This window comes from Amblyomma mixtum, chromosome 6, assembly GCF_055824585.1.
Source record: "Amblyomma mixtum isolate Tamu chromosome 6, ASM5582458v1, whole genome shotgun sequence".
In the NCBI taxonomy this organism is placed as follows: domain Eukaryota; kingdom Metazoa; phylum Arthropoda; class Arachnida; order Ixodida; family Ixodidae; genus Amblyomma; species Amblyomma mixtum.
Window position 1 is genome coordinate 28726396 of NC_143017.1, and position 12099 is coordinate 28738494.

Genomic DNA, 12099 nt, shown 5'->3' on the forward strand with positions numbered 1-12099 from the left:
TCATGGTGAGGCTTAGGTTCCCCTCATCCAAGAGGAGGTCGGTGAGGACTGAAAACGGTTTCTTCGTTTAACGCCGCTAGCAGTTCCTCACTTGTCATACCTGTGTCATCTATGGTGGGTGCAACCTGCGGGCTATTAAGGGCGAACGCCTCTTAGTCGCACGGCTCTGTGGTGTATAACTTTGCATAGAATTTTCGTGTCTGTTACAGCACCTCCTCTGGGGCCGATGTGGTAGCTCCGGAGCTGGGGTCTTGCGCTGCCGTCAAGGAGTCACTCTTTTCGCTGAGACAGCGTTGCAGCAGATGCCTGGAACGCCAGGTTTCACACTCCCACCGCTCAGCACGCGCAACTGCGCGCAGCTTGTTCCAGCGCCTGTTAAGCAGATGTTGCAGCTCTTTCTGCAGAGCCAGCAGCGTTGGGGCTATGCTTGGCTCCTGCGACAGTGGACTGGAGAGCAAGATTATGGCGTCCGAGACAATGCGGATCTCCAGACGATCCTTGCGTGCCAGTCTCTTTCTTCAGTCCTGGAAAACTTCTCGCACTGCAGCCTTCATTTGGTCCCATGTGCTCCCGGTCATGTTGGCGATATGTGTTGCCTAAGGACGAGCAGTGTATCCTGTAGGAGTCTTTCGTCCTCGAGGAGACGCGTGTTGAGCCGCCAGCAGCCTTTAGCGCGTGGAGCCAGGTCAGCCGCACATAACCTCACCACTGCCAGCCTGAGGTCGCTTAGCGCCGTGGGGAAAACCCACATAAATTGCAGGTTCTCTACGACCATGGCAGAGATATACACGCGGTCTATTCTGCTTTCGAGACCCCTGCCCGTCTAGGTCATGCTCGCGCGCCCAGGTTGCAGTGCGCGCCAGCAATCGGTGAGACCTAGTTCGTCCACAAGGGAGCCCAGCACCTGTGCTCTCCTGTAGTCGCGGCCTAAATTACGCGGCCTGCTGCGGAGCGAGCGTCGGTCTTCGGCATATAGCGCGCAGTTTAAGTCCCCCATTAGGACGATCCTGGAGGGGCCAACCATCTTGCTCTCCAGTTTCTCAAAAAATTCTCGTTGCCCATCGTGGCAGGGTGCATAAACGTTTATAAGTATCATGCCATTGTTCAGGTCAAGCGCGATAACGCGGTCCTCAGTGTCCCGATCGTGACGAAGGACCGTGAGGCCAACGTCTCGAAGGAAGTGAAGCGCATATCCCCCCCCCCCCCCCCTGAACCCTTTTTCCCGAAGCGCCAGTAGGCGCGAATGCCGACTCGGTTGTCCAAATTTGTTATTTTGTCTTGCTTGTGCACATATGTTTCCTGCAGAGCAAGGATGTCTATGCGTTTGGATGGATTTGGCCATGTGAATGACTTCTGCTTGCTTAGCAGGCTTGGTAAAACCTCGGACATTATATGTCGCGAGGACAAGAGCGAACGCCAGTGTGTGGCTGAGAGAACGGCGGGGGGTGCGTGGCAGGTTCATTGGCTAGATGGGTTATCTTCTGCGTCGGGGCGGGGGGGGGGGGGGGGTGGAGTGTGGAGGCGGGCGGCGTCTCTGACGAGGACTCGTAAGCTCGTAAGTCCTATGAGAGATGTAAGAGCAGTCGCAACCTGTCCCGCCGCAGTAGGGGCATAGCTCTTGGGAGGTGCTCTCTGGCTCACTGTCTGACTCACTGTCACTCGATGACGAGGGCGCGGGCTTCAGGAAGGCGCGCTTGTTGAGTAGTGTACCCTCGGACGACTTTGAGGAATTGGGTGTGGCCGTGTTTGTCTTCGTTTTCTTGCCCGGGCTGCGCTTGCGTTTGGGGAAGGCAGACGTGGCTTCCATGTTACTTTCGGCTGCTGGTGCCTCAGTGGTGGTGGCGATGCAGCTTTCCGCTTCTTTTTCATTCTCTCCCATAGGTCCTGCAGCTGGTGCTGAGGTCACCCGTTGCACTTCAAGGCTCGCTTCTTCGGGGGTCTCTTCTCTGCTCTCAACTGGTGCGGCGGGGGCCTGCGCCGAGGTGAGAGGGGCTTCTACTTCTTCGGTAGCGCGTGTCGCTGTGCTGCCCTGCGTTGCGCTCTCACTCTCTGTTGCAGTTGCCTGCGAGCCGGTGCGCGCCTGCGTCTGTACAGCTGCGGGCTTGCTCCCAGACGGCTGCAGACTGTTCGGTGTCTTCCTGTGCCCCTCCAACCACGGATACGAAGGTGCGCTTTCTGCACTCCTGAACGGCGTGGTCCTGACCACACTTGGGGCATGGAGCCTCGCATAACTCACGGCCATAGACGCCGCAGCGACTGCACTGTGCGGTTTCGCAGTTGGCTCCCATGTGTCCCCGAGTGCCGCAGCGACGGCAAACGCGGAGCACACCCTCATACTGTAGCTGAACCGTGGTGTCGATAACATCCAACATGTTAGGCACCGCGGTCTTCATCTCCATTTTTATGCGCGGGATTCTCGTAGTGGCATTCGGAAAACCAGGCACAGAGTCTCTTGACATGCTAAGTATCTTGCCATATGGCTGCAGCGCCGTCGCTAACTCTACATCGTGGTGTTCCGATGAGTAGCCGAAGGCTCTCACGAGCTTGGCCCGCGTTTCCCGATACTCAAATGGAACAGCCGTGCCCTTCATCTCTACTACTGGATCTTGCAGAAAACTTTCCACTGCGGCTCTAGTCTTCAGAAAAATGTCCCCCCCCCCCCCCCCCGTAAATTGCTGGACGCCACCCAACTAAGGCTTCGAAAAGCGGGTGACCAATATTTTGGTCAGGTCAAGGGTCGTGATGCCCTGTGCATACAGCCGAAAAAAAGTGAAAGGCTGAGCCTTTTAGCGGCTGCCATCCAGTACCGACGCGCGGGGCGCAGCTCCACTAAGGAAAGCCAGCACCCGTCTATCGTCCACGCGTGCCGCACGAAGCGGCTGGGGGGGGGGGGGGGGGGGGGGCTCCATCGTAGGCACGTAGCGAAACACTGCAGAAACTGCAAAAGTGATTATGTTGATGATGAAGAGGACAACGATGCCTGCGAGCCATTGTAGAACGAGTGCGTTGTGATAGGTAGGAACCGCGATTCGCTGACAAGAGAAATTATAGAAGCACACATGATAGCCAGGCTCCCGGAAGACTGCATAAGCGTACCATCTGTATTGCTGTCAGAAAAAGGAAAACGCTACCTCGAATGCGAATGTTGACACGTGTGTCCTTTATTTCGAGTTTTTTGATTTTCTGAATTTTGTGTTTTCGCTGCATGACTTGTGTCCATTACTTTCCATTTTTGGCCGCAAATTAGGTACTTATTCCGGCTGGCAGGTAATAAAGATTTTACTCGTGAGTCAGCGCTGTGTTGTGTCCCTGCCTGTGTCATTCTTGTGCCTTTCGTTGCGCTGTCGACATGGAATGGTCAAACAAACCGGTCCATTCAAAAAATTTAACCGACTACCAATTCACTCTTAAAAACTCTATACTTGGAAAGAATTCAGCGTCTTGGAGGAAGGCTTAGCCTTAGTAAATATTACCATGTTGCCGCACAGTTTCTTTTGTAAGCGTCCCAAAGTATAATCTAAGGACGAATACGCCAATACGGGAGTTAAAAGGAAGTATGCTATTCGCCAGCGCGCACCCTTTTATTAAATATCGTGCGTTAGAGGACAGCTTACTCTCTTTTTAATCCTTTCTGTTTAGTGTTTACGCTAGCCCTCAGTGCACAGCTCTCGAAGGGCGGCGTGTAATTTGAAATGGAAACTCCGCAAGTTGAATCCCTTCAGGAACTTAGCCGCCTCCAGATTCATGAGTATTCGACTCCCTGGATGACACATCGGTGCAAGCAGCCTGCGCTCAATCGCCGTTGGGAAGATCGGTGGGATAGAGAGAGTTATTCTTAACGTGAAGGCTTTCTGTCTAAGGCTACGAGGAGCACTTTGAAGACCGATGGGTGCCTTCGAATCCATCGGGGCTACACTGAAATTCCACTGCATCCACACTGTACGTTATGCGAGGTTGCCAGCGATACTCGCAGAAAGTTCTGGCACGCTCTCCCAGTCGAAAAGAATACTGACCCGGCCTTGGTCTTTACAGCTTGCAGCATCCAAGAGTTGAAGACAACACGGTCTAGAAGTCTGAACGCACCCTGACGTAGACTGTCTGTCACGATTCCCGCTTGACAACAGCAGAAATTCGACAATAACTACGCCTTCCTTAAAATCATATGCAAGATGACTTCCGCATGACAGCAACGCTGAGACCTTGTGCTACAACATGTCACCGAATATTTGTAAGGAAAAACTTCCTTATAGATATAAGGAACCTTCCCGGCCTTCGAAGCCTGTAAGCGTGGATTTCCTGATTCCTGTTATAGAACGGAATTCTTGGAAAGATTATCGGCCCTGACTAGACCGCTTTCCTTCCTGTCCACACCGCAAACCTTGTAGAAAACATTTTATAAGCTTTTTACGATGAGGGAACCGCGGGTCACATAGCATTCAAAAGCCGTGTGCTGAATTAAGGTAAAATATGGTTTGGTTTATGGTTTGGTGTACGGGGTTGAACATCCCAAAGCGACTGAGGCTATGAGAAACGCCGTAGTGAAGGGCTCTGGAAATTTGGAACACCTGGGGTTTTTTAACGTGCACTGACAGCGCACAGTACATGGGCCTCTAGAATTTCGCCTCCATCAAAATTCGACTGCCGCGGCAGGGTTCGAACCCGCGTCTTTCGGGTCAGCATCCGAGCACCATAACCACTGAGCCGCCACGGCAGTTTCAGGTAAAATATAGCAGGCTGAATGTGCACGCCGATGTTACACGCTAGGTGATACCTCGATGAAGGCACAAACGACGAAAACACCGCCATAAAAAAATAAAAAAACCGGGGTTTTCATCTCTAATTGCATCACCAACAAAACCGTTCCAACAAACAGGCATGAACCACTTGGTCCATATCAAACATAGACGCCCGGTAACAATATGATAATATTTTGGCATGCAGCTGACCAGCTGCGCTGAAATGATAGCCCTGTGCCACAATAGCGCATTTGAAGTTGTATCAAGAATCTTTCTTCACCAAGGCATCCCGACATTCTCCTCACGAACAGAGGAACTGCACTTATCATTGGCATTATACAAGAGGTTGCATGCTACATTAAAATAAGATTCTGGTGGATAATTACTTTTCATACACGACGGATTGACCTCACACGACGCTGAAACTAAACCATCGCAGATATGCTTGCCGTGTACGCCGATGTCACACACACACGGGGGCGTCATCCATCGCAATGCCGTCTTCACCTGCATGTAAGGCCGCCGTGCAGGGAACAACGCCGATGACTTCTGTAGGAACAAAAGCTAGTATCATACTGGGCGCACTGGTGGCAAACGAGATCGAGGACAGCACGAAGAAAACGTTTTTGTTGCAGCCTTCCTATAACTAGTGGAAAAGAACTGCAGTTTGTCCGGTTGTTGAATAAATAGTAACAGCAGACTTATTCACGACGGTGTAGTAAAGACCGGCGTATTCTGGAATATAGGGCTGTATTAAATGTGTGAGAATGGTGACTTCACCTGCATGTAAGACCGCCGTGCAGGGAACAACGCCGATGACTTCTGTAGGAACAAAAGCTGGTATCATACTGGGCGCACTGGTGGCAAACGAGATCGAGGACAGCACGAAGAAAACGTTTTTGTTGCAGCCTTCCTATAACTAGTGGAAAAGAACTGCAGTTTGTCCGGTTGTTGAATAAATAGTAACAGCAGACTTATTCACGACGGTGTAGTAAAGACCGGCGTATTCTGGAATATAGGGCTGTATTAAATGTGTGAGAATGGTGACTTCACCTGCATGTAAGACCGCCGTGCAGGGAACAACGCCGATGACTTCTGTAGGAACAAAAGCTGGTATCATACTGGGCGCACTGGTGGCAAACGAGATCGAGGACAGCACGAAGAAAACGTTTTTGTTGCAGCCTTCCTATAACTAGTGGAAAAGAACTGCAGTTTGTCCGGTTGTTGAATAAATAGTAACACCAGACTTATTCACGACGGTGTAGTAAAGACCGGCGTATTCTGGAATATAGGGCTGTATTAAATGTGTGAGAATGGTGACTTCACCTGCATGTAAGACCGCCGTGCAGGGAACAACGCCGATGACTTCTGTAGGAACAAAAGCTAGTATCATACTGGGCGCACTGGTGGCAAACGAGATCGAGGACAGCACGAAGAAAACGTTTTTGTTGCAGCCTTCCTATAACTAGTGGAAAAGAACTGCAGTTTGTCCGGTTGTTGAATAAATAGTAACAGCAGACTTATTCACGACGGTGTAGTAAAGACCGGCGTATTCTGGAATATAGGGCTGTATTAAATGTGTGAGAATGGTGACTTCACCTGCATGTAAGACCGCCGTGCAGGGAACAACGCCGATGACTTCTGTAGGAACAAAAGCTAGTATCATACTGGGCGCACTGGTGGCAAACGAGATCGAGGACAGCACGAAGAAAACGTTTTTGTTGCAGCCTTCCTATAACTAGTGGAAAAGAACTGCAGTTTGTCCGGTTGTTGAATAAATAGTAACAGCAGACTTATTCACGACGGTGTAGTAAAGACCGGCGTATTCTGGAATATAGGGCTGTATTAAATGTGTGAGAATGGTGACTTCACCTGCATGTAAGACCGCCGTGCAGGGAACAACGCCGATGACTTCTGTAGGAACAAAAGCTGGTATCATACTGGGCGCACTGGTGGCAAACGAGATCGAGGACAGCACGAAGAAAACGTTTTTGTTGCAGCCTTCCTATAACTAGTGGAAAAGAACTGCAGTTTGTCCGGTTGTTGAATAAATAGTAACAGCAGACTTATTCACGACGGTGTAGTAAAGACCGGCGTATTCTGGAATATAGGGCTGTATTAAATGTGTGAGAATGGTGACTTCACCTGCATGTAAGACCGCCGTGCAGGGAACAACGCCGATGACTTCTGTAGGAACAAAAGCTAGTATCATACTGGGCGCACTGGTGGCAAACGAGATCGAGGACAGCACGAAGAAAACGTTTTTGTTGCAGCCTTCCTATAACTAGTGGAAAAGAACTGCAGTTTGTCCGGTTGTTGAATAAATAGTAACAGCAGACTTATTCACGACGGTGTAGTAAAGACCGGCGTATTCTGGAATATAGGGCTGTATTAAATGTGTGAGAATGGTGACTTCACCTGCATGTAAGACCGCCGTGCAGGGAACAACGCCGATGACTTCTGTAGGAACAAAAGCTGGTATCATACTGGGCGCACTGGTGGCAAACGAGATCGAGGACAGCACGACGAAAACGTTTTTGTTGCAGCCTTCCTATAACTAGTGGAAAAGAACTGCAGTTTGTCCGGTTGTTGAATAAATAGTAACAGCAGACTTATTCACGACGGTGTAGTAAAGACCGGCGTATTCTGGAATATAGGGCTGTATTAAATGTGTGAGAATGGTGACTTCACCTGCATGTAAGACCGCCGTGCAGGGAACAACGCCGATGACTTCTGTAGGAACAAAAGCTGGTATCATACTGGGCGCACTGGTGGCAAACGAGATCGAGGACAGCACGACGAAAACGTTTTTGTTGCAGCCTTCCTATAACTAGTGGAAAAGAACTGCAGTTTGTCCGGTTGTTGAATAAATAGTAACAGCAGACTTATTCACGACGGTGTAGTAAAGACCGGCGTATTCTGGAATATAGGGCTGTATTAAATGTGTGAGAATGGTGACTTCACCTGCATGTAAGACCGCCGTGCAGGGAACAACGCCGATGACTTCTGTAGGAACAAAAGCTGGTATCATACTGGGCGCACTGGTGGCAAACGAGATCGAGGACAGCACGAAGAAAACGTTTTTGTTGCAGCCTTCCTATAACTAGTGGAAAAGAACTGCAGTTTGTCCGGTTGTTGAATAAATAGTAACAGCAGACTTATTCACGACGGTGTAGTAAAGACCGGCGTATTCTGGAATATAGGGCTGTATTAAATGTGTGAGAATGGTGACTTCACCTGCATGTAAGACCGCCGTGCAGGAAACAACGCCGATGACTTCTGTAGGAACAAAAGCTAGTATCATACTGGGCGCACTGGTGGCAAACGAGATCGAGGACAGCACGAAGAAAACGTTTTTGTTGCAGCCTTCCTATAACTAGTGGAAAAGAACTGCAGTTTGTCCGGTTGTTGAATAAATAGTAACAGCAGACTTATTCACGACGGTGTAGTAAAGACCGGCGTATTCTGGAATATAGGGCTGTATTAAATGTGTGAGAATGGTGACTTCACCTGCATGTAAGACCGCCGTGCAGGGAACAACGCCGATGACTTCTGTAGGAACAAAAGCTAGTATCATACTGGGCGCACTGGTGGCAAACGAGATCGAGGACAGCACGAAGAAAACGTTTTTGTTGCAGCCTTCCTATAACTAGTGGAAAAGAACTGCAGTTTGTCCGGTTGTTGAATAAATAGTAACAGCAGACTTATTCACGACGGTGTAGTAAAGACCGGCGTATTCTGGAATATAGGGCTGTATTAAATGTGTGAGAATGGTGACTTCACCTGCATGTAAGACCGCCGTGCAGGGAACAACGCCGATGACTTCTGTAGGAACAAAAGCTGGTATCATACTGGGCGCACTGGTGGCAAACGAGATCGAGGACAGCACGCCGAAAACGTTTTTGTTGCAGCCTTCCTATAACTAGTGGAAAAGAACTGCAGTTTGTCCGGTTGTTGAATAAATAGTAACAGCAGACTTATTCACGACGGTGTAGTAAAGACCGGCGTATTCTGGAATATAGGGCTATATTAAATGTGTGAGAATGGTGACTTCACCTGCATGTAAGACCGCCGTGCAGGGAACAACGCCGATGACTTCTGTAGGAACAAAAGCTGGTATTATACTGGGCGCACTGGTGGCAAACGAGATCGAGGACAGCACGAAGAAAACGTTTTTGTTGCAGCCTTCCTATAACTAGTGGAAAAGAACTGCAGTTTGTCCGGTTGTTGAATAAATAGTAACAGCAGACTTATTCACGACGGTGTAGTAAAGACCGGCGTATTCTGGAATATAGGGCTGTATTAAATGTGTGAGAATGGTGACTTCACCTGCATGTAAGACCGCCGTGCAGGGAACAACGCCGATGACTTCTGTAGGAACAAAAGCTGGTATCATACTGGGCGCACTGGTGGCAAACGAGATCGAGGACAGCACGACGAAAACGTTTTTGTTGCAGCCTTCCTATAACTAGTGGAAAAGAACTGCAGTTTGTCCGGTTGTTGAATAAATAGTAACAGCAGACTTATTCACGACGGTGTAGTAAAGACCGGCGTATTCTGGAATATAGGGCTGTATTAAATGTGTGAGAATGGTGACTTCACCTGCATGTAAGACCGCCGTGCAGGGAACAACGCCGATGACTTCTGTAGGAACAAAAGCTGGTATCATACTGGGCGCACTGGTGGCGAACGAGATCGAGGACAGCACGACGAAAACGTTTTTGTTGCAGCCTTCCTATAACTAGTGGAAAAGAACTGCAGTTTGTCCGGTTGTTGAATAAATAGTAACAGCAGACTTATTCACGACGGTGTAGTAAAGACCGGCGTATTCTGGAATATAGGGCTGTATTAAATGTGTGAGAATGGTGACTTCACCTGCATGTAAGACCGCCGTGCAGGGAACAACGCCGATGACTTCTGTAGGAACAAAAGCTGGTATCATACTGGGCGCACTGGTGGCAAACGAGATCGAGGACAGCACGACGAAAACGTTTTTGTTGCAGCCTTCCTATAACTAGTGGAAAAGAACTGCAGTTTGTCCGGTTGTTGAATAAATAGTAACAGCAGACTTATTCACGACGGTGTAGTAAAGACCGGCGTATTCTGGAATATAGGGCTGTATTAAATGTGTGAGAATGGTGACTTCACCTGCATGTAAGACCGCCGTGCAGGGAACAACGCCGATGACTTCTGTAGGAACAAAAGCTGGTATCATACTGGGCGCACTGGTGGCAAACGAGATCGAGGACAGCACGACGAAAACGTTTTTGTTGCAGCCTTCCTATAACTAGTGGAAAAGAACTGCAGTTTGTCCGGTTGTTGAATAAATAGTAACAGCAGACTTATTCACGACGGTGTAGTAAAGACCGGCGTATTCTGGAATATAGGGCTGTATTAAATGTGTGAGAATGGTGACTTCACCTGCATGTAAGACCGCCGTGCAGGGAACAACGCCGATGACTTCTGTAGGAACAAAAGCTGGTATCATACTGGGCGCACTGGTGGCGAACGAGATCGAGGACAGCACGACGAAAACGTTTTTGTTGCAGCCTTCCTATAACTAGTGGAAAAGAACTGCAGTTTGTCCGGTTGTTGAATAAATAGTAACAGCAGACTTATTCACGACGGTGTAGTAAAGACCGGCGTATTCTGGAATATAGGGCTGTATTAAATGTGTGAGAATGGTGACTTCACCTGCATGTAAGACCGCCGTGCAGGGAACAACGCCGATGACTTCTGTAGGAACAAAAGCTGGTATCATACTGGGCGCACTGGTGGCGAACGAGATCGAGGACAGCACGACGAAAACGTTTTTGTTGCAGCCTTCCTATAACTGGTGGAAAAGAACTGCAGTTTGTCCGGTTGTTGAATAAATAGTAACAGCAGACTTATTCACGACGGTGTAGTAAAGACCGGAGTATTCTGGAATACAGGGCTGTATTAAATGTGTGAGAATGGTGACTTCACCTGCATGTAAGACCGCCGTGCAGGGAACAACGCCGATGACTTCTGGTGGCGAACGAGATCGAGGACAGCACGACGAAAACGTTTTTGTTGCAGCCTTCCTATAACTAGTGGAAAAGAACTGCAGTTTGGCCGGTTGTTGAATAAATAGTAACAGCAGACTTATTCACGACGGTGTAGTAAAGACCGGCGTATTCTGGAATATAGGGCTGTATTAAATGTGTGAGAATGGTGACTCCACTTTGCGAAAGATGACAGGGTAAAAAGTTTTTTGCACTGCTTCAACAAACAGAAATTTTTTTTCACAGCTCGTCCAACTAGACTGTGCGTAGTCGTTCCGAACAGACCGACAGCATCCCATAGTCAGGCACCGCGCACGCCGGTATTGATTCTTGTCGTATACCATTAAAATATTTAACATACGTGCTATCTGGCACTTGTGTTCGGATATTTGTTTTACTACTTTTGTCTGCTTCTAATATAGCTGGAAGAGTAGGATCGATATTTCATGAAATGTGGGATAGTGGGACAAAACATTGTTGTGCTTCTGCCATTTTCTTTGCTTAACGCCTCCGGCACACAACCTCCGTGTTCAGTACCCCTGAAGCAGCCACAGCATTCTGGAACGATCTATTTACTTGTTTATTTTTCATTTTCTATTCTCTTAGTGCTCGTAGGCATTACAGTGAAAAGGGGTATGAAACCGGCGGCGGCTTTCTTCAAGTGGTCGTCAACGACGGTGTTAGTGATGGAGGAAGTGAAGTGGTATTACAGATCAAGGAATTAGATAATGGGATAAATGAAACGGTATATTAATAATATGCGACGCCATATATGACTTGCGCTTTTTTGTATGGATAGCAAAATCACAGGCAAAAAAAAAAGGTGGCGCAACCGTTACATCTTCAGCGCCACAACGCCTATTGGGTGGTCTTAGCGACGTGGCCAGTTAGCAGTATAGGTAATCCAGGCTAGCGTCCAGCCGGGAAGTGGGAAGGCAGTTGATGCAGATAAGTTAAAAGGAGATCTGTTGAAGGACGGGGGGGGGGGGGGGGATTGTGCTGGAACAACTAGTCACCCTGGATGGGAAGATTATGATAGAGCAACTAGCCACATTGTATACGAGTTTTCTTATGATCTCCAACCTACCGGATGCCTCGAAGAACACTAACATCATGTCAATGAATAAAAAAAGAGACGTACCGGACTTCAAAAATTAGTGACCGTCAGCTTACTGTCCGTTTCCTACAAGGCATTTACTAAACTCGCTAAAAGAATCGCTACAACCTTACACTTCAATGAACCAAGATGACCATGCAGGCTTTCGTGAAGACTACCCGACAATAGACAATATGCACACAATCGCTGAGGTGATTGAGGAATGCGTAGAATACCCCCC